Below are 22,652 nucleotides of genomic sequence, written 5' to 3'. Positions count from 1 at the left end.
CAAGATGGAGGGTCATTACGTTTTTTCCTCCCGTCTCGGCGTGTTCTGGTGACCACTCGACCGTGAAGACTCGGAGGGACACGTATCCTGCCTGCTCCTAATGAAATAAATTACTAACAGCCGGCAGTCAAAAGGTTAAATCCACCCACAACTGGTACAATCTATTTTGAACTCTAAAATGTATAATTTAGGGCTGGATTTCAGTTAGGTGACCAGTTGGAGGATAAATTCATAACCTTTTACGTTATTACATGACCGATACATACGGCGTGAGAAACCTGCGCAAACGCAGATGCCAAAGAATCGATATGTGTAACGAAAATATAGCGACGTGTAGTATGAAGATGTGTCTTTTGTGGTTTTAGAATTTGGTCGAATAGGATGTTAGTAAGTTTTTCTCCAACATATTATACAATTGAAGAAATACAAGTTTGACTATGAAGATTTGAGGTAATTGAGCCTTCTTGCCTTTTAAGTAAAATTACGATTAAGTTTAATTCTTAATCGACTTATGTATTTTGTTTCTTACATTGCTGCATCGCCGAAGTCTATTGACGCGGTTTATAAATACCTATGTGTATAATGCGTTTTTTTTGTCTTCTTCTCTTGGGAAAACAGCCAGTTAACATCCTACAATGTCCATAACTATATTAGCATCAGAATTCTTCATTTCAGTTTTTTCTTAAGTGTTTGAGAGTATGAGAGCATAATAAGAAACAATCCTTTATTGCTGCAAGCAAACCCACAGGCATCACTAATGCCTATATACAAGAGCAGTCGGCAACCTCAGATACATAGTTAGCCGCTCGGATGCGCCCGATTCATTAAGATAATGCGCGTGCGATCGCAGATACGAGTAGCTTGCTCTTGCGTTTATAAAGTTTTTTCAGATGATTTTAATGTGAGTTGAGGGTAGAAGCGAACATTTTGGTTATAAGATTACAGACAACAGATAGGTGTAAAATCTAAACATAATCATCTCTAAATCAGCACCTTTCTAAATTAAATTTATTTCTATAGTCGGACTTGCCGTGGGCTGTCCCTATAATGATAGGTGGGTAATACTCGAATATCTAACCTGGTAGATCGCATATTGGTTTAGCAAGCTAAAGCGGCAATGGGAAGGGCACATAGTAGTTACACAGAACTGACGGCCGATGGGGCAGCAAGATTCTGGAATGGAGGCCGCGGATCGGAAAACGCAGCGTGGGACGTCCACCCACAAGGTGGACCAACGACATCATAAAGGTAGCAGGGAAGCGCTGGACGCAGGCCGCTACCAATCGATTAACATGGAAAGCATTGGGGGAGGCCTATGTTTAGCAGTGGACGTCCTATGGCTGAAATGATGATGATGATGATGATGAGATCGCATACTAGATTGCAACGCTAAATGAAGACTTACTTATGCGCGTTTTCACCATCAATCCCTAATTTTTAAGTGATCCCTGTTGTAACACATAACAGGAATTTTATTTTCAAATGGGTCACTTAAAAATTGGGAATTGATGGTGAAAACCGGCATTACTCGGTCATCTACTACCAAAAATTTCTGGGAACTTTTGTCACCACCGGTATTCGAGCGGTTAAGTGCATAGACTGAAAACAACTATTGCTGTTATCAACAACCTCAAAGTTTTTATGTAATTAATTACGATGAGTCAGTAGACGTAATGTATAATATAATTACGTCACACTTTCTTACTGGTTTTATTTTGTGCAGTTGAAGGTTAAATCAACCCTCAAGCAGGCGATGGTGACATACTAACCGCATCATTATGAACTTTATTGCCTTGTGGTTAAGGCCTAACAATGAAAAATGTAAAGTTGTCCGGGTACAAAGAATATTGAGATCATCCACCGAATAACTAAACTGCGAAATCTCCCAAAGTGTATAAGGAAAAAAACAAAAGAATTTCTTTATCTTTTACGCATAATTATTCAGACAGAGGTATCTCGTATTCTCATTATTACAATGAGAATGACTAAGGACGGCTAAAATTTATGCGATTATAAGGCAGATTTTCACTCAGAGACAAATTAAGGTAGAGCACCAGTATTGGACACTGGAAGAGATGAATATGGGAAAAATGCAATAATATGATTTTTTAAATCGTTTGTGTAATTTTAGGGACCAGGAACTTCTCGCGAGGGCTTCCAATAGAAGACTCCAACTCGAAATAACGTTTATATTTCTTTTAAATTACACATCATTCCAAGTTTTTTTTTTATGGATAACAAGGCAGGTATTTGACCGTAATCGCACCTGGTGTTAAGTGAGTGAGATGCAGTCTAGGATGGTACATACTCGTATCTGCACTCTCGCCTTGAAAAGCTTCTATCGCAGCCGGCAATCTGAAAATCATTGGGGAAAGCCAATGTTCAGCAGTAAACGTCCTTTGATGAAATGATGAGCCAGGGGCGTGTTATTTTATTCAACTAACTAATTTAAGATTTTATGGATTTTCTTTCATTTGATTTATCAAGTTTGTTAGAGAGATTTCATCCTTATACTTGACCCTAACAATCGATGCAATAAAAATACAGGGTGTAATTTTTAACAAATTTTAGTTAAATTGTACATTTATAAGTAGAAACTTATTTTAAAACCTATTTTTAGCAGCCAACATTGGTGCACAAACATTATGCAGCAGATCCGAGTTTTATTACAATGCATTTGTCACTTTGGGACATTACCCCGTAAGGGACAAATAAAATTCGTCATTACGATCATCAGTTGATTTGCATTCACGGCGCGTGCGCAGTATCTTGGAATTAGTGTCCGACCGAATGTTCGGTTTCGGTTTCGTTTTCGGTTGAGTTTCGGTAAAATCACGAGTTTCGGTTTAGTTTCGTTTTCGGCGGCAAACTTGCCGAAACTACGACCGAAACCGAATGTGCATTCGGGAGTTTCCGCGCTGTTATCGGTCATGTTCGGCGTGTTGAATGAGTGAATGAATCCGATCAGAGCCAATGTCGTGATTCGCTCGCTTGTTTGTTTGCTGTAATTGCTGTTAGTTTTGTTTTGTTGTGGTGGCGAGTTTTCGAGTGATTTATTTTGAATTTGGTCAGTTTTATCTCGTTTTATGTCGTTATAACATAAGAGCGGGTGTAAACACCAAAAAAAAAAACAATATGACTGATAAAAGTATAATCAAGTTTAATCTAACCTATAATTTTTTTTGGTTCGCAAATGCTATACGTAACAAACAAACATTAGTTAAGTAGTTAGTAATGACTATAGTGCATTTCATGGTGATAATATTATGGATTCAGAGTTTCAAAGTTCATTTTAGTATTTATCACCAAGGTATCCAAGTGGCAAGTACAGTAGATACTAAATTACGTACCTACTACCAATTTTGTTTTGAGAAATTATTAAGGTAAAAGACCCGACCATGGGACGGGTTATGTAGATGTCCTGAATATTGCGAGTAATTAAAAAAAATCTAGACTATGGGCTATATTTCACCGGGACACCATGGCGGCGCAACCAGTCGCCGCTACCAACAAAATTTATACAGCTCTATAGAGAGTTACTCACCTGGTGTCCGTTTGGTTGCGCAAAAATTTAAAGACTGACTGATTATAATAACGTAGCATTGTAAGGAAGTTTCGGTTTCGGTTTCGGTTTCGGCCGAAATAGACACCGTTGCCGAAATTCGTTTTCGGTTTCGGTTTCGGTCGTAAAACTAGTTTCGGTCGGACACTACTTGGAATACTTGGATTGAATCATATTAGATATCGATTTAAATGGGTAGTTTAATTTGATAATTATGTCTTATAATGTCTTTGCTTATTACTTATGCCTGCGACTTCGTAAGTTCATTAAAGATTACTTTGAACTAAACTAGAGACTCTAGTAAATAGAAAAAGAAAACATTTTTCTATCGTGCTCCATATTATTAAGACGCCGCTCCACTTCATTGTCATCATCATCATTTCAGCCTCAGGACGTCCACTGCTCACACAATAGCAGCCCCAACTTTCAAATTGACCGGTTGGTAGAGCTTTGAATTCAGCGCCTTCCTGCTACCTTTAAGTAGTCGTCTGTCTACTTTAAGGGTGGACGTGTACTTAATACTTATAGTACAATTATTATTTATAACAGTAGTTACCAAAGTTAAATGGTGTCCAAAATATTGGCAGTACCTGGACATCTAGTAGTAGAGATGTTACGTTTAATACTTACTTACTATTTTCAACACTGCGAAGTCTCTCCTTAAAATACGGGTGTTATCCTTTCAATCAATCATATCCTACCAGTGAAGGTTGAATATTCTCTCTTTACGATCTACATAACATCTAATGAAACCCAACCAGTGAAGGTAGAGTCTCTTTAGACTATGTAGATGACGGAGGTCGATACTCCAAATAACTATAGCGCATCTCGCCTCCGCGATCAATATTCGCGTCGCGTCGCGCGCGCCGGTGATCTTCGATACGCAGAATCCGCATACAATGGGCGCGGTGAAATCGATGGCGACCGCGGTGTTATTCTGGAACTCTAATATATTCATTTACACTGTGACTTACTTGACTTAATGTCGTATGTCCCCTAGATATGGTAGAGGGCGTCCACAAAAGTTCTTAGTCGCGTTCAGTTAGGTTGTGATTTCCTATAGACGCCGTAGGCCGCGTCACAATGCTTACTTAGAAATGTACTATTGTGGTCTCTTTCAGACGTTGACGTCATCGTATGACGTCAATAGGAACGTTTGATGCTGATGTCGTACGACGTAATCGTAGTCAAATAATTGTAGCCTTAGTTAATAAATCCTATTATTATTCTTATTAATTATTCTTCTTCAAAACACTCTAAAAGCACGTAGAATCCTTATGAGGTCTAGGAGTGCAATAAGAAAGGATTTTTTTTCTCTAAATTTACCCTTTAAGGGGGTGACTGGGGTCTGAAACTGGAGTCCAAAGTTTGTATGGGGAAACAAGATTAGTTTATTCGAGAATTCACAGGAGTACTATCGATAAAATTATAAATATTACAGATTTTTTCAGAATTCATCCCCTAAAAGGGGGAAAAAATGGGGTGAAAAAGTCTGTGAAAAGGGGTCCCTATTTACTAAAACTATACGTGATCAAGACAATAAAACTCACGCGGGCGGTGCCGCAGGCAAGTTAGTGTATTAATAAAGCGTTGCAAATAAATCAACAATCCCATAACCACTGTAGTCGTATCCATCTTAATTACTTTTAATTGATTGCTAAGTATGTTAAATGTTAATTAACGATGTTAAAGAAATAAGGAACGCGCTCGCGCACCGATTGATTGTGGGTAATAGTTTCCCATTATCATTTGCCAGCCCATTAAGCTTGTAAATAGTGGTTAATTTTTTTGCCGCCTTTGTGGTCTAGTGGTAAGACCACCTGACTCCGACCCAGAGGTCCCGGGTTTGATACCCAGTGGGGACAAAATTTTCTGCTCGGTTTGGTTGGTTATCATTATCCTTCGTCTGTCACCATAACAACAATGTTAACAGTATTGTTGTGTTCCGGCAATTGGAGGTAAGATAGCCAGTTCTTCTTTGGTTGAAGATTCCGGGTGAAGCTCGTTTCCACTTTCGGCTTGATCATCATTTTCCATAAGGTGAGATGCAAGCCAAGTGCCTCTTTGTCGTGGATAAAAAACAAGTGCATATGCCAACTGTAGAGTTTAAATAACGTAAAACACATTTTTCATTATTATTTTAATTGCTTATTATTGACCAGCTAGAAAATAAGTGTTCGTCCACTGTATTTACTTTGCATACTTTAATTCATTAGTTATTAAAGGATTCTTTATTACAACAATAAAGCATAATGGAATGAGTTAAACACTTGTCCAGGCAGCTGAAATCGAAAGTTTGACAATCGATTCATTTTCAGGCATTAAATCAGCGAAAAAATTGTTTGAAAATAAGAAAAAATCAAGAATAAGATTGACCTGTTTATTAGATCAATTTAGATTAAAGATACATTTACAGTGCTACGTGACAGAAGTAGGTATGCGACATTTGAGAGTGAGTCGAAGTGACATCTTAGGTCTTGTTCTATAGGTGACATCCCGTTTTTCGCAAGATCTGTTTTTGCAGGATCCAGTTAGTAGGTATATTTGTGTTTTAATATTAACGTTCACACGAACAACCCGTTTGCAGTGTCCCGCAAAAAATCGATCCGTTAGAATTTGTAATTCGAATTTCAGACACACTTGTGTGTGTTCACATTATAGTCCATTTTGCGGGATACTGCATTACTGAATCCCGCAAAACTGTATTAGAGAAAGGGTCCTAAGCTGTAAAATATCTACAGTCTAGTCTAGTTTTCTATAGTTACTAAAAAGTACTTTAATTTCGCTATAAGTAACAAAGTATAAGATATAACTACAACGTTTCATCCTTCCAGAATAACACCGTCGGTTACCTAAACGGAAAACTGTGACGATCGATTGGCTTTTTGGAAGCGCTGACTAGGGAACGCCCTAGGATATTTTCCTGACTCATTTCACTGGAAATAACGAGTAAGCTAGTCGGAAGGCAAAATTTTGGGAGGATATTATAAAACTAGATTCGGTTATAAGCAAAAAAGTATTAAAAATTTTATCTTTACTTTCAACACATTTTAATTTAAAATGTGTTAAAATTAAAAATAAACCTATTAGGTAGGTACATGTTAGTTACATTTTTTCACGAAATCTATCACTGACTCAAATGATTTCAGAAACCATGGGAGTCGACATTGTCCACAAAAGTCCTATTATTAGGTGCAAAGACAGCTAACATCCATTTAATTATTGTGCCTAATTATGTCGCTGAAATTGGTATTTTGATGTGCTTCTGCCAATAGGTACTTGATCGAAAAAACTGTCCGAATTGTCTTATCTTGCTAAATGCTTCCTACGTATCTTGCTATACCTTACTCTATTTATCTTGAGACAATTCAACTTTGCAGTGGCTACATTTGTCCCACCGGAGAATCGAACCCATGGAGGCTCAAATCCAACCACAAGTCAGTTTATCCAATTGATAACTCCAAGTGTCCAGTGATTCTCACCGCTACAGATAAGAGATGCGGCACAATGCGGCATTATGCTCTACCGGGAACCACGTGTTTACTCGCTAACGGACTGGCTGGTTCCACTTGGGTCCGGTGATTCGATACTTTTTTGATGAAATTAGTCGCTATTGGACTTCACTTGGGTCTGATGATTGGTTCCTCCTTTGATGAATTTACTCGCTAACGGACAGGCTGGTTCCACTTGGGTCCGGTGATTCGATCCTCTTTTGAAGAAATTAGTCGCTATTGGACTTCACTGGGTCTAATGATTGATTTCTCCTTTGATGAATTTACTCGTTAACGGACTGGCTGGTTCCACTTGGGTCCGGTGATTCGATCCTCTTTTGATGAAATTAGTCGCTTTTGGACTTCACTGTGGTCTAATGATTGGTTCCTCCTTTGATGAATTTGCTCGTTAACGGACTGGCAGGTTCCACTTTTGTTGAATGAGTTTGACAATAGGGTATTGGAACTGGCCCAGTTTATGAATTGAGATTTCAGCTTGAACATACTCATCTTTTATTGTAGGATTTTTTTAACTTTTTGATATAAAACGCGCTCTTACATTTTGTATGGTCAAAACTATATCACTAATTCAATTGCCTGAATTTTACCAAGTCCAACTCCTAAAAAATACATTTTGAACAAGTTTTCTGGGCTAGAAGTTGTGCCTTGGTTTATGTTATAAATATTACATACATTTGTACATACCTTATTTTCGTAAATAAAGTTATAGGGAATGAAAATTACAATAATAAGCTACTGTAAAGTAACATCCCTATGTTATACCTAATCTCAAAATCTACCTCTTAAACAACCAGACTACATAAGAAATTGTGGTGCTATATCATAAATTTTATATCAGCGTACATCAGATTAAAAGTACCGGTAACTGATTTAGTGGCCATGTTATCTTAAAGTGAAGCAAGACTAACTCGTAATTAAGTAATAAAGTATGAAATCACTGTATCTAGCTATTTGTTAATCGCGTGATTTAATTGCGAGAGAACAAGCGAGATTTGACTCGATCACACGTAATTATATAGTAGGTGATGGATAGATTTATTAGGATGTCGTAAAACACTGAAATCACCCTTATCATTGCAATCTGTGTGGGTGCAAGTTTGAATCCTACTTGGGGCAAAGTGACTATTTTTTTCTTTAATCATCGTCATAAATCTTTATTGCATCATGTTAATATTATTTAAGATTGCATGCATTATTCGTATCACCTACGGGAGCTACATTCATAATATAGGCTATCCACAATACAAACGCATTTTTTTCCTAACTCAATGACATAATTATGTATGTAGCTACTTTTAATCTGTGCATAAAGACTTGGAAGTTTCGACAGTCGTTTGTTCCTTTTTTTTTGCATTGCATGGATTTGATATTGTGTTATATGGCCACGTGAGTATAGAGAGCAATTTACAGGTACAAAGCGGAACAAACCTCGCAGCTACATTCCCCGTAATCCTGGGAACTAGTTTTGAATAAATCTTTATGATAAATATTGATTTTTATCGAGCATCATCGATCTGTTATCCTTATCTGTTTGCTCGTGAAGACGGAGATTGAAAATAATTGGATGACCTTAGGAATATTCCAGATATTTATTTGAAGGTACTTTTTATCTACAGTCTTCCATCGTTCTTTCAATCCTCAAAGGCAAGGGTTGCTCTTACAGTATGTATGAAACATCATAACATTTATTACGAATAGTACGATCGATCTGGACTTAATTTTATAGGTGTTTAGGAAATTAAACGAAAAACAGACTTTGGGAATACCCAGCATCGCAAAAACACACACCGGACAACAGGAATCCTGAAAATTAGTTCTTTGAAATTCTTACCTCGAAATATTTTTCATCCACATCGCAGAATCTTGGCTAGATGGAAAATGATGATCAGGCCGAAGATGGTAGCGAGCTTCATCCGGAATCTTCAACCACAAATCTGATAGATCTGGCTATTTTTCCTTCAACTACCGAATTAAAGCGTCATTTAACAGGATTCAGAGCTTGACCAGTAAAAACCCAACATAGCAATACACAGGGCCATTTCGTTATTTCATCTCAAAAGCAGATACAATTTGCAAGCTCCAGCATAAAATATTCACCTCACCCTCTCGCAAAATGAGTAAATTCCAAGTAACATCAGTTTATACTTTTAAGAAAGCATACCAAATGAGATACGAGATATTATCTCCATACTAAGACCGTTCGATCAGACATTCTCATCCCGTGCCTACCATGTATTCAAATCACACAATCTGCACGCCACATGTCGAGTTAAAACGGCCAGCTCAAATTGAACAACACCCTACAGAGTCCCTAAAAGCACCGTAAACTGAAAAGCGGTCAATGTGGGAAGACCTGGATGCGGGCAGCGCAGGACCGGTCATTGTGGATATCCTTGGGGGAGACCTTTGTCCAGCAGTGGACGTCCTTTGGTTGAAACAAACGGGTGAATACGGAACCACAAAGACAATCTTTTGTATATCTTTAGAATGAAGCTAGCACGCGTCCCATGAAAATGAATGTGGGTAGTTATTACAAATTGTACTTAAATTTCTTCACCAAGTAACAAAATTCTTGACTAACGTAAGCCTTATTAAAACTTTAGGTTAGCTTTGTTAAAATTATGTAACTTTACAATCTAGAAAAAAAAGGTGCAGTCCTGTTGTCCCCCCTGGTTGGCCCCCCTGGGGGAGCCAACAGGATTTTGAAATCCTGTTGTCCCCCCTGGCTAGGGGAGACAACAGGACTAGATTTTTAATCAATGATTTGAGGACTGTTGTCCGGGTCCGTGGCCGAGTCTCCCAGTATTTGACGCACCCGTGGTGGACGCCCCCGATTTAAATAAATTTAATATCATATTTTTTTCGGCTTTTGCACTAAGTACAGTCAACGAAAAAAGTTTCACAAGCTAATTATTATACTAAACTATGCATGTTTGACGCTATTTATGCAATCTGGGAGCAAAATTTTAACCCAAAACCAGCCGTAGTAAGAAACAAAAAACTTTTGTAGGAATTATTTTCATTTCATTAGATTCATTTTTGTGTTTAATTCTACTGACCTAATAAATATTTATTCGTTTATAAACATTTTTGTGCCTGACTGTACATTTGATTAAAAATTGCTTCAAATCGAATTTAACTGACCGGGGGCGACGACCACGGGTGCGTCGAAAACTGGGGGACTCGGCCACGGACCCTGTTGTCCCCCCTGGCAAACATGATTTAAAAGCCATATAATTTTTGAAATACTGGAAGTACCTGACTGAATGCCAAATTGCCAAACTGAATACCTAACCGTTTGTTAAATAATAATTACCATTTTGATAACGAAAAAAATAAGGTGTTGGTGCCGATACTGACACCTACAAACTTGAAATTTGGCAGGTAGGTTCCTTATAGAGTGTAGACATTTGCCAAGAACGGATTTTATTTAACTATTTATTTAAGGATATGAAATAATACGAAGGATATAATAGGATTTTACGAAATTCCACACAAGGGGGTAAAACGGACTCCACGCATACGTAGTCGCGGGCGGCCGCTAGTTGAATCACTGAGCAAGTGTTGAATATTATGATTAATTTAAAATTATGCAGTTTTAGCGTCCTACCTACTAATATTATAAATGTCAAAGTTTGTGAGTATGAATGTTTGATACTATTTCACGTATTTAAAAACTACTAAACGGATTTTTAGTAAACTTTACAGAAGATAATATTTTTTATACATGAGAATAGCATACCTTTAGCTTTAACTTAGCTTTTGCCCACGGCTTTGTCTGCGTAAAATTTTGTCTGTCACAGAAGAAAATATAAGAGCGCATTCCTGTTTCAAAAACTGGCATAAAAACTATCCCACGTCCTTTTTCGGGACTTAAAATCTTAAAATCTTAAAATCATCTCTTTACCAAATATCAAAATCGGTTCAATGGTTTAGGCGTGAATTCGTAACAGACAGACAGATAAAGTTTTTCACATTTACTTAATATTATTTAGTAGGGATAATTCATAAAGATTTGTTAAAAGCAAGTAAAGCAGATTTTGGAATAGTCAGAAATAGTATTGGTACCAACAACTTATATTTTTTCGTTAACAAAATGTTAATTATTATTTGACATAGGTACGTTTAGGTATTTAGTTTGGCAATAAGTATGGCATTCAGTCAGGTACTCCATTTTCAATTCATCTTAAAAGTTATAAAAATTTAAATACTCAATGTTTGCCAGGGGGGACAATAGTCCTCAAATCCTTGATTGAAAATCCAGTCCTGTTGTCTCTCCTAGCCAGGGGGGACAACAGGACTGCACCAAAAAAAAGTGGATCATCAAATACATATTTATTAAAGGGACTCATCAATAGAGCGACAGCCTATTTATTTATTTATAACAGGTTATCTGACCTCCTCTTACTGTGGTACAGTATAGCCCTACATATTTTTAAAAACCTTATTCCGCATGCAATAGAGGACAAAATTAATACAGTTCAACATGGTCCTTCGTACAGATGCCCGGTAGCTGGTCACTTAGGAATTTCTTAATATACATAATGTTGAGTAATGCATGTTAAATTTTAAAACAGTCCGTGTATTTGTTTATTTTGAACATGTTTATTAAGGTTGGATACCACGCACATGTATATTTAGTGAGGAGTGTTAATAAAGAGGTAAAAACAAAATAAAAGAATCGTGAGAAAAAGTTAGCCAGACCAAAAGGCAAAACATTGTTAAAAGGTGGGTTGGTATTTAAACATTAACTGAATCATTCTGTGGCTGAAATTATGACGATGATGATGACTATAAACAATGCATTTCTTTCGATAGATCGTTTAAGGAAAAGTAAACTATTCAAATTAAAATTACAATTTAAAGTACTTACCTTTTAGTTTAGTCTTCGCCAATACATGCCAATAAGTACTCTGAGACCTGCGTACGCGTCTCCTTTGTGCGTTTATATTGATGTTTAGTCTATGGTTCGCTTTATGGCAAGAGGAGTATTCGGAAAATGTATGATATCGCTCGGCCCATTCATGACATAACATGCTTGTAACTAAAGTCACTAGATATACAGCATTTCTAGCGACAACGCTATAACGCGTATAGTAGTTATTTTACCTTTTTTACCGGTATTGTCTTTGCTGCATTATTGGAAGATTGGTTCAAAACATTGCTCTCCTAGTTAAAAATGTGAGCTCTACTACCAAGTAGTGGTATCATTGCGATACATTGTCACAAAATAAATAATGTAAGTTTTACAATAGACTCTCCGGGAAAGAAAAATCTTCTATTCTCCTCTCCCAGTCACGAACGCCAGATCACCATTTGGATGCAAAGTGGTAGGTGGATGCGAACAGCTAACATGCGCTTACGTCTAAAATATAGGATGTCCCAATAACAATGGATAACCCTGCAACTATCAATAAAATAAAAAAAAAACATAAAAATCTCGAAAACCGTATTTTTACCTGGTCAAAATTTTATATTAGAGAGACCATAGTGAGGCTTATAGATAGATACAAGATTATTAATTGTTTTTGGGACACCCAGTATATTCCTCTGGAAAGAACAACCACCAGTCACGACCTGCGCTCACGCAGCTCCCTGAGCATCAGTAGGTATGTGCGCCGCATCCCAAGCCAATTTAAGACTAAAGGAAAAGCCAACTAGACAAAAAACATGACTGTGTCGCCATTTTAGAAGCATGGCGACTTTTTTAGTTATTTTGAGGACCATAAATAGATTTGGTGATGGGCTCTATCCCCCTTACGCTGGCTAGCACGCTCTTTCTGATACATCCTGTTACAGGGTCATGTCATCTTTTCGCGTCCTCCGCCCTATTCGCACGGCAGATTACTCTTTAGTAAAAGTGGAAAATAAAACCATGCTACTAATAAATCCGAAAACTGTTCCTAAACAATGATCATTTGGATGATAGGCATGTAGACGCAAACAGGCGATATTACCCTATTTCCAGCAGCGATCCAGTCGTCATAAACTGTTTAGAAATACATAGTTTGCAAGATAGGCAGGTGGACGCGAAGAGGCGATATTACCCTATTTCCAGCAGCGATCAAGTCGTCATAAACTGTTTAGAAATAATTTGGAAGATAGACAGGTGGACGCAAACAGGCGACATGCCCCTTTTTACACCCAGTCGTCTCCACTCACGACCTGCGCTCACGCAGCTCCCTGACCATCAGTATGTGCGCCGCATCCCAAGCCAACTTAAGACTTAAAGAAATTACTGACACTGAGAGCATGCTGGTGACTTATTTTTGGTTATTTTGAGGACCCTATAAAATAAATTTGGTGACTGGTATAGGCTCTCTCCTCTTTATGTTGGCCGGTGCGCTCTTTCTGATACATCCTGTTACAGTCCTCCGCCCTATTCGCCGCCCAACGACGGGTTACTCTATAAAAATAGTGGAAATAAAACCATACTACAGATAAATCTGAAAACTGTTTCTAAAAATGATTACTTAGAAGGTAAACTGGTCGAGAATGCTTTAATGCATTAAGTTCGCCTTATGTACAAATTTATTTTGGCATTAAAGTTTAAATAAATAAATAGCCAGGTGGACGCAAATAGGCGATGTTACCCTATTTACATCCAGTCGTCTCAACTCACGACCTGCGCTCACGCAGCTCCCTGACCATCAGTATGTGCGCCGCATCCCAAGCCAACGCCCTCTGCTTCCGCGACTCTGAGCTTTTTTTCACTTCCTTTTGTCGTACGATAGCTTTGGAGATTGCGAATGTTCACTTGGTATGCTGACGGTTAAAGTTGAAGGAAGAATATTTTAATAGTCATAAAAGCTATTTTTGCAAATAAGCTATTTTAAAGCGCTTTTACAGCGCTTTACAGGTTCCAAACTCCAGTATAATTTTAACCTTATCACTGCTTTGGGGACAATAAATGGATTAGTACTGGCAAGAAACTCAGTCACTTTTGTCAGCCTCTTTGGTTTTAGAGTAGGCGCACACCGTTGATTTTTAGTTGGCCGATAGGTTGTGCCCGATTTTAATTTGTATGAAGAATCGGCCAAATCGAATTATATGTCCATACTGATCAACTGCCCGACTAGACTATCGGCCGACGAAAAATCAACGGTGTGCGCTTACTCTTAACCCTACAAAATAACATACCATAGCTGATACACTGTCCGAGAAATCTCAATTGTAATCTGTTTTTCGTCTCTTGAATAAATAAATAATTAATCTGCTGTTCACTTGGCTGAGCGAGTGCAGAGATCTTTCTTAAAAATCTTTTCTGATACATTTTTGGAGACTGATTTACAGTTTCATAGGTAATGTCACGTCAGCAATTTGGTGACTTAACCTTCATATGAAAGTGATAAAATGATCTGATATTTAAAAACAATAGTTAGTATGGGTTAACAGTTATTTAGATATAGTTAACTGCCGATGGTTAAAAAAGTAGAATATTGTAGTGACTCCATGCATATTTCCAAGAAATTGTTTTACCTATACCAAAGTGTCTCAAGGTGTCCATTCACAAACCTAACCCACGCATTAAACGGGTCTTGTACGTAGTGGCGAAGGTCGATTTAGCGAAGTACGTTTTGGCGAAAAACACTCATGGTGGTACGCTGAAGCGAAGGCTACTTACTGAAGAACACTCGCGGCCGAAAAGGAACTTTTCTGACCTAGGAGAGCTTAATTTTGATTTATATTAAAAGTTTATTTGTTGATCAACGACATTTAGTAACAATTTAATTTCATGAAAATACATGTTATTTCGTACATATAGTAACCGAGTCAAAACATGTTTTTGTTTTTTTTTTATTATTAAAAGTTTAATGAAAACCTGTCATAATAATATGAATCAAAATCAAGCTCTTCTAGGTCATCAAAATTACTTTTTCGGCCGGGAGTGTTTCGCTTCAGTAGCCTTTTGCTCCAGCGTACCACCATGAGTGATTTTCGCTAAAACGTACTTCGCTAAATCGACCTTCGCCACTACGTACGGGATCCCATTAAACACGACGGCTATGAAGGAAAGCCATTATTACTGCAATGTTTCCTACAGCAAAGGAATATTTTTCCAAGGCCAAACATCTGTTGAAGGACAGTTTCAGTTATTGATATCGTGAGAAAACAGCACATTGATACTAGATGCTCATACACGGACATTATAGATTCATATTACCTTTCATGGCATATAGTGACGAATTAAAAACACCATATTGTAAAGCACTTAAGACCTAGATAAAATATCAGGGTAGGACAGGACTTTATCTATCTAGGTACTAAAAGATATTGATTCCTTTTTGTCATATTTATCATTGTAATCTATCACATTACGGCTGGGTTGCACCATCTTACTTTAACTTTGACAAACATCACAAATCAGTCGAACACCATACATAAAGCACCGGTTATCGTTATAGTTACCGTTAAAGTTAGGTGGTGCAACTCAGCCTAACTATCCGTAACGATTATACGCTATGAAATTCCCTGCTATAACTGAAATAACTGAATATCGTAAATTATAATCATCTCTAGTCTAAAATTGTAGATATATTTTTCATCGAAGTAAAAAGTTACCATTTTACTTTAATTTCGCGACGCAGCTTCCTGCTTATTTCAAATCACTGCACATTCCATCGTAAAACTAACTTAGAGCTATAAATATCGAACGTAAGTTTGTTTGTAAAGACATTAACGTCTAGATGCGCAAGAGCAGCGCATTACAATACCAAATCCAGTCACACAATTACCAAATACATACGGATTTGTCAACGCCATACGTAGTAACGTCCACATGGTGTCTTCGCGGAAGCCTAGCACGAGAGTTGAATTCAAACACGCTCTCACTTGACCAGCTTTGGAAGGCCTGCCTTTCCTCTCTTGGATCCTACAAACAGGAATTTAGAAGAGACTTGTGATCACAAGCGAAGGATCAAGTGAAAGTGGCTGATGTTCTCATACACCTCTCACATTGACAAATCTAAGCTGGTCTCCTCTGCGTCCCGTATCTGTTTCGAACGCTATTTAAATAGGGGAGATTCCGTGGTTTTTTGAGGATCAAGAAATAATGGTGGTGATCGTGATAGACCGAGACCGTTACGTAGGCGATCGGTCTGAATGAGCGCTCAGTCATTGAATGGCTTCGAGGAAAAGTAGCCGGTATTGTTTTGGATGACAGTTAGCTATAAGCGGGGTTCCGCCATTCCGATCCATTGTCAATTAAGAAACACCCGGCGAGAAGTGTTGCACGAGAAAACTCTGTTATTTCGAGAAAAGACACTTTCCAAATAAGGTCAAATTGTATACCTACCTAGTGGTTCTTTTACAATAGATGAACTTAGAAAAACAAAACACTAACGTAAAACATACACATTACCTAGTACAGAAATAGAAAAGCTATGGGATTAGTATTGTTGTTAGAATATTAAACACATCGCACTCAGTTTCCTATTTCTGTATTCGTGTAGGTTATTCACTTTTTAGCTTGGCTTATTGTTTAAGTTTACGCTTGTTCTTGTCCTTCAAGTCTTTAGGTATATGGTTCTGTATTAGCCCTTTAACTCCTCCCACCTTTCGTTCCGGAGCAAAATCTGTAAATCCCTGCAATATACAGCTTGACGTTGACCGCCAATAAAAAAATGCTGATCACACACTAAAAATTGCACTAATCAATACATTTTAGTGCACATAGGGTCTATATTTCATGTCAGTGCAGTAAAGGTGTGGCGGAAGTACCTTCCTACATCGGTCATCGATGCGTCGGATCGCTTCAAACGCAATGGTATCTTTGTTTGCTCCTCGCTATCAGGCTTTCTATCGGTTTAAAATAGTCACCGAATTATATTAAAGCATTCATGAATCATAAATTTATAATAACACTTGTTGACTCTGAATTTAGTTATAGTTAGGCCTACATAATACAGTTTTTATTAGAGAAAAGTATTTTTGTTTCAGAACTGAAGAAAAAAGGAAGGGTGTTATGAGCTGTGAACTGATGCTGTGCTTCAATTTCACAAATCTTTTTTCCCAAAACAAGCAATATAAAACCAACCTTCATCTTTATAAACATCATCAACATCGCTTTGCACTTCGGAAGTCGAACCTTAACTTCAAACACATATGTTCTTCTAATTAATTTCGTGGGTCCAATGACAGTTTAACTTTCCGCTGGGACAAACCTTACCTTTACTGGTTGGGTTTTTATTGGCGGTCAAGCTGTAGATCCTGGCTACACAGGAGTTGCAGCGGTGGGAACGAGAGGTGGGAATAGTCCCATTAGTAAACATATTGGTCACGGGTTTTTTTTTAAGTTAGTAGGAAAGAACAATTTTTAATTATGAGAGATGAAACCTGGCAGCCCAAGACACAGGACTTTCCTAGTTTGGGTATCAATCTCTCATATACAATAATATAGCATATCTGTGATACTTAAGTATTTATTAATGTTAGTAGTAAGCTTGTATTGCATGAAAGAAAAAAAATTAATGATTACATCGATTGAGGCTGACATAAATTGCAAATTGTTTAGTATTTTAATTATCAGTGCGGTAGTAATGTAATCCTTTAACTTATGCGGAAGGAGGCCAAGTATCAACAGTTCTCCAATTCCTGAAACATGCTCTTAACACTAATCTTCAAAACTGGGTTGGTTATCAAGATAATGACTCAATAATTCGATCGCTATCGGTTGTTTGGTCAGCACTCGAGATGCGCGGGAGTTGCTGGATCGTTATCACTCCAAATTGTTGCTCACTGGATTTCGAGATTAGCGTAATCATTTGATACTGGTATCTTGTAGATTTGTTGGAAATAGAACAGTGTTAGGTGGTGACAGAGCCAGAGCTGCAGCCATAGTTTAAAGTGAATATCGTTAATCTGATGCAGCTGCTGTCAATCGGCTACTCTAGAAAACAATGCTTGTGTTCAGCTGTTCAGTGGACGTCCTGTGGCTGAAATGATGATGATGATATTTTTTAAAGATTTTTAAACCATATTTTTTAGACTTTTAAGGGGATGTACTTTCTTGCTGCTACAATTTATTGAAAGATATCTCTACAAAATTAACAATTACAAGAAATAGGCATGGCACAATTATTGCAAGCTTTTTGTTTATCCATCTCTTTATTTCTTCCGGATAACTCGGGGATATTTTCACCGTTAATTTCAATGTAAATAAATAGTTTACTGTAAATACCTAGCATGAACCTATCTCAAATGGAGTGGCAGAAATGTGTACCACTTGTAAAGTGATAACGCGGAACTGGAACAAATATAGGAAGCGTTGTGGTGATGTCATTAGATATTTAATATTTTGTATTTATTTCAGAAAGAAAATAATCCACTTTAAAATTCAACGCAAAAAAAATATATCTTTTCATAATCTGCCAGTAGGGATGTGACCTAGTTTTACAACCCACAAGATGGATGAAGAAACGCAGTAACTTCTTCTATACCCTAACACTTTGACAAAATAGTACCTACCTAAGGTACTAGTTTTGGCACGCGGCTCCGCTCGTGTTAAACTTTAAATATTCATCCTTAGGGGGTACATTTTGGAAAAAATTCTTAACGGATCATCATTATTTCAGTCATAGGACGTCCGCTGCTGAACATAGGTCTCGCCAATGATTTCTATATTGACCAATTGGTAGCGGCCTGCATCCGGCGCCTTCCTGCTACTTTTATGATCTCGTAGGTCCACCTTGTGGAAGGACTTCCCATGCTGCGTCTTTACCGATACCTACGTCATAATAACTATCTACGTGCCTTTCAATGTACCTAATCCGTTCAGTAGTTTGAGCTGTGTTTATTAATCAGTCAGTCAGTACTTAGTTGTTGCCTTTCATATTAGGTATTGTATTATTTTGTTCCAAAAGCAAGCCAAATTATCACACCTTAGTCCAGATGATAAGCTGTCCTCAATTCTCAAGACCTGAGTGCTCATGATGAGTATCTTTATTTGATTTATTGGGTCCTGATCGATCGATAACGAGAATGCGTATCGTATCGGCGACAAGATGCCAATAACTTACTTATTTTCCAATAATAATCCCAGATAAAAATCATTCTTTTAGATAAGAATTACGCGTGTTTTTCTAAATCTCCACCTCTTTATTTTATTTTATACTAGCTGTTCCCGAGAGTTCGTATGCGTGAAAATAATTTGAAAAATATTTCCCGTTTTTGCATGATTTTTCTTTACTGCGCCGCTCCTATGGACTGTAGGATGTGTTATCTAGTCTAAAGCCTTCCTGGGTAAATGAGCTATCCAACACAAAAATAATTTTCGAAATCGGACCAAGTAGTTCCTGAGATTAGCGCCTTGAAACAAACAAACTGTTCAATTTTATAATATCAGTCAGTCGGTCAGCGTCAAATAGTTCGTGACACCCAAAGTAGCCAAAAAGTTCGCAACACGTCTATGTTACATTTTAATAAGGTTTTGTTATAAAATTAAGCTGTTAAACTTACATTTTGACCACCTCACTTAGCCATCCTTGTTTCTTCTAAAATTGTTTATACTTATTGAAAGTTTTTTCTTAACATCGGTAATTGTAAACGTAAAAGAAAACAGACATGTCATAGGAAGTACCGGAACCCGCATGCGCGCCAACCCTGACTTAGCTTATCTATCCGATGGGTTATTCTGCTGATAAGTTACGTTTATTTTTTACTTTGAACTTTGTAACTTCATTGGTTCAGCTCATAAAAAGCATAGTTATAAGGATTTTTTAAATCTAGAAAATGTCGATTGCCTTAGGTGAGAATTGGAAGTTCGTGGGTTCAATTATTGAACCCATGAACTTCATCTTCATTAGACTAAATCAAAGTTCCAATCGACGAGTCTGGCCTTTGAACCGTAGTTTATACTACGTAGAATATATTATGATAGACGAGTAGCATTTTGTGTTTGAAATCTGTGACTACGACGTAGCCATCGTAGCAAATATAAAATGAATACTTTATGATTTACTACGAGGAATTCGAAAAAGGCAAGAAGTGTAAGAACTTTAGTAACTGGAAGCTTGAACCTATGATTGAGTTTTAATTTACCTATATGTACATACATCGTTTAAAATGGTAGCGTATTACAGAGCTATGCTCAAAAGTCGTTTCCATTTTAAGCATATCAATTGAGGCCAATTTTTTTAAATAAAATACACCATACAAAAGTCAGAATCTGTGACTGAGATTTTAATCGACTTTTGATTTTTTTTGTTTTATAATATGGACCTAATATTACTTATGAAACTAAACAAACTACAGAACGACCCATGCCCTTATCAGTTGTATGTCGTTTGTATGATTACTTCTACGTTCCAGGCAGGCCACGCTCGATGCAACGCTAATTACCACTAGTAATAGTATCCTGAATGAATGCTGATATTTCGTAATTAACGAGATAAGTTCTGAGTTTTAAAACTCATAATATTTTGATTATTTTAGCGCGGGCCAGTTCACGATCACGACGCAGAAGTATGTTCGGCAAGTGTACATTTCGCTTCGAAGCTCACAATCAACTAACAATATACAAACTAAATGAAATGATGTAGTAGCCTAGGCTACTGAGTCATATATGGTAAACAAGCCGCCCAAACATAATATTCGCATCGCTAGAAAAGTAAATAGATTTTTTAGAAGGGCAAGCAGAGTATCAGTTAAAAAATAGGTACGTAATTATGTGATTCACTTTAACTATTCATTTCGTGAAATCTGTTTATTTATTTAATCATTAATGGCATTTCTTCATTCATCGCTGCCATCGCCGAATTCTCGGCATATTCTAGAAAATCTCCAACGTCGAGCTATTGGAACGCTGCCACGAAATTCCGATCGACCAGCAGATTAAGCGCCGCAAGTGGAACTGCATGGATTGGCCACACTCTCCGAAGGGACCCCGATCACATCCCCAAGCAGGCTCTGGATTGGAACCCCCAAGGAAAACGCAAACGTGGTCGTCCCAAGCAAACTTGGCGGCGCACTGTGGCAGACGAGGCAAAGAAAATCGGCAAGACTTGGAGCGAGATCAAACGCGAAGCTCAAGACCGAACGCGATGGAGGACTGTTGTGGACGCCCTCTGCCCCATCTAGGGGACATAGGACCTTAAGTCAAGTTAATGGCATTTAAATTGGTACATAATTTATCCTATCTTCTCCGCAGTACTGTGATGTCAGACGACCTACTTAGGGCGGAGCCGTGTCAAGGGCGGGCGGCGCCTTGTGCTAATACCTACGCTGGGATATATTATTACTAGTCGTTTAGGGAGAGATGCAAGAGCTTTGTATTTTGAGATGTAGGTAGGTACTTACTTCCTATATGTACGAAATCAAAAGCAATTTGTTAAACAATTTGCGAAAATACGTTAGCCTTAACAATAATGCGTTGTAAAGTAGAGACTTAAAAATGTGTAATACATTGGATCATTCATGCAAATTGCCTAAATACACATAATTTTTCCTTTCCCTATTTCGACATTCTGGACTTCAAGAATTAATTCTTCAAGTTTCAAAAATAAATAAGGTAAAGATAGATACAAACACTATTAACTTTCAGATACAGTAAGTTGCGGAGAGATGAAACATTCTACCCATTTTAGTTAATATTTTTCAACTGCGTTAAAAACCAAAATCTGAAAAGTATCCAAATAGAATCGATAATAATTTCCATGATATCTCTGAAAATTCGTGCTCTCTATTATTAGTACCTACCAAAGAGAGAATATTAACGTTTCCAGTAACCGAAAACACGTTATCAGTCCGTTTCTCAGTAAAGTAATTTTCCAGCCAATGACAGTTTTCATGGAAACAATCTATGAGTCATGACCACGAAGTCTAGGTCTAATGGAATTTCTATGCGCACTTTCCATAATAGCAATGTTCTATGTTTATCACGGAGTTATGCACTCCATTTTCAGAGGAAAATTTTCAACATCAGTTTGAACACTATAGCGTAAGTATTAGATTTAACATCTATATTTATAAAAGCGAAAGGTCACTGACTGACTGACTGACTGACTCACTCATCACGAAATCTCAGAAACTACAAGTCCTAGGAGTCTCAAATTTTGCATGGGGGTTCTTTTTAGAACGTAGGTGCTCACTAAGACGGGATTTTGCAAAATTAAACCCCTAAGGGGGTAAAATGGGATCCACGCGTACGAAGCCGCGGGCGGCCGCAAGTTATACATACAGGTAATACATTAAAATAGTGAGCATACTAGAATTTCTTATCAAAATAGACCCGAAGACCCTTTTAAAAGTTAAGATATCGGCTTAGGCTATGTACTTAAGTAGTCTATGAAAATAAAATCTTGGAAAACCTACATACATAGTTACTTAGTTATTGTATGTAACATTTTTAATCTAAGCAGTGTTTCTAACATAACGTATATGTAATAGATTGGTGTTACTACAATAAATACGTTCCACTTCTGGAAACAAGACTTAAAAATCCAGTTTGCTTGTTTCACAACTTTTTTCTTTACAGCCTTTATGGTTATTGCTACCTAATATAATGCTCGTAACTAATGCATGATATCAATTGCGTCTTTCTCTGAAATCGAATAAGGTTGCAATTCAAAATAATACATTAA

This window comes from Ostrinia furnacalis, unplaced genomic scaffold, assembly GCF_004193835.3.
Source record: "Ostrinia furnacalis isolate ACB-3 unplaced genomic scaffold, ASM419383v2 OfSCF0860, whole genome shotgun sequence".
Lineage (NCBI taxonomy): Eukaryota > Metazoa > Arthropoda > Insecta > Lepidoptera > Crambidae > Ostrinia > Ostrinia furnacalis.
This window is presented reverse-complemented; position numbering follows the sequence as displayed.